The following is a 598-nucleotide window of genomic DNA, read 5'->3' on the forward strand; positions in this document are numbered from 1 at the left end:
AAAATAAAAAATAAAAGGAAAGTGAGAAAAAAGGAAAAATAATAAATCTCGCTCATGAAGTCTAATTTGCTTCTCACTTAAAAGTCCTGCAAATAATAATAATAATAATAATAATAATAAGAATCTTGACATAAGATTGTGTGTGTGACACAGAGAGCTGTTAAAGATCGAACAAGTTTCGAGCATTTTTGCGTTTTTACAGAACTCCATTGCATTGGTAATCTTCTACTTTTTCTCTGTTCATTATTCTGTGTTAATTTGTGAATCTGCTTATAGATCGAACAATTTTGTGATATTTTTATAACTCAATTGTGTGTAAATGCATTTGGATTAGGGTTTCGACGTTTAGATCTTGCGTTTCGTTATGTTCTGTTTGGTTGCCGTTAAAATGTTGCAAATGAAGGCTCGTTACAGTTGTTAATTTCTCAATGTTTCTTATCTTGTTCATTTGGTGCAATTAAAATGGTTTGATTTATTGGCATTTGGTTTTCGTTTGAAATTTATTTTTTCAGGATAAGTGATGGTGATAATATTTGCAAATCCTTGAATCCTTTTTAGAGTTTCATTTGAAGTTGAAGGGGGGGGGGGGGGGGGGAGT

The sequence above is a fragment of the Citrus clementina genome, unplaced genomic scaffold, assembly GCF_000493195.1.
Source record: "Citrus clementina cultivar Clemenules unplaced genomic scaffold, Citrus_clementina_v1.0 scaffold_10, whole genome shotgun sequence".
Lineage (NCBI taxonomy): Eukaryota > Viridiplantae > Streptophyta > Magnoliopsida > Sapindales > Rutaceae > Citrus > Citrus x clementina.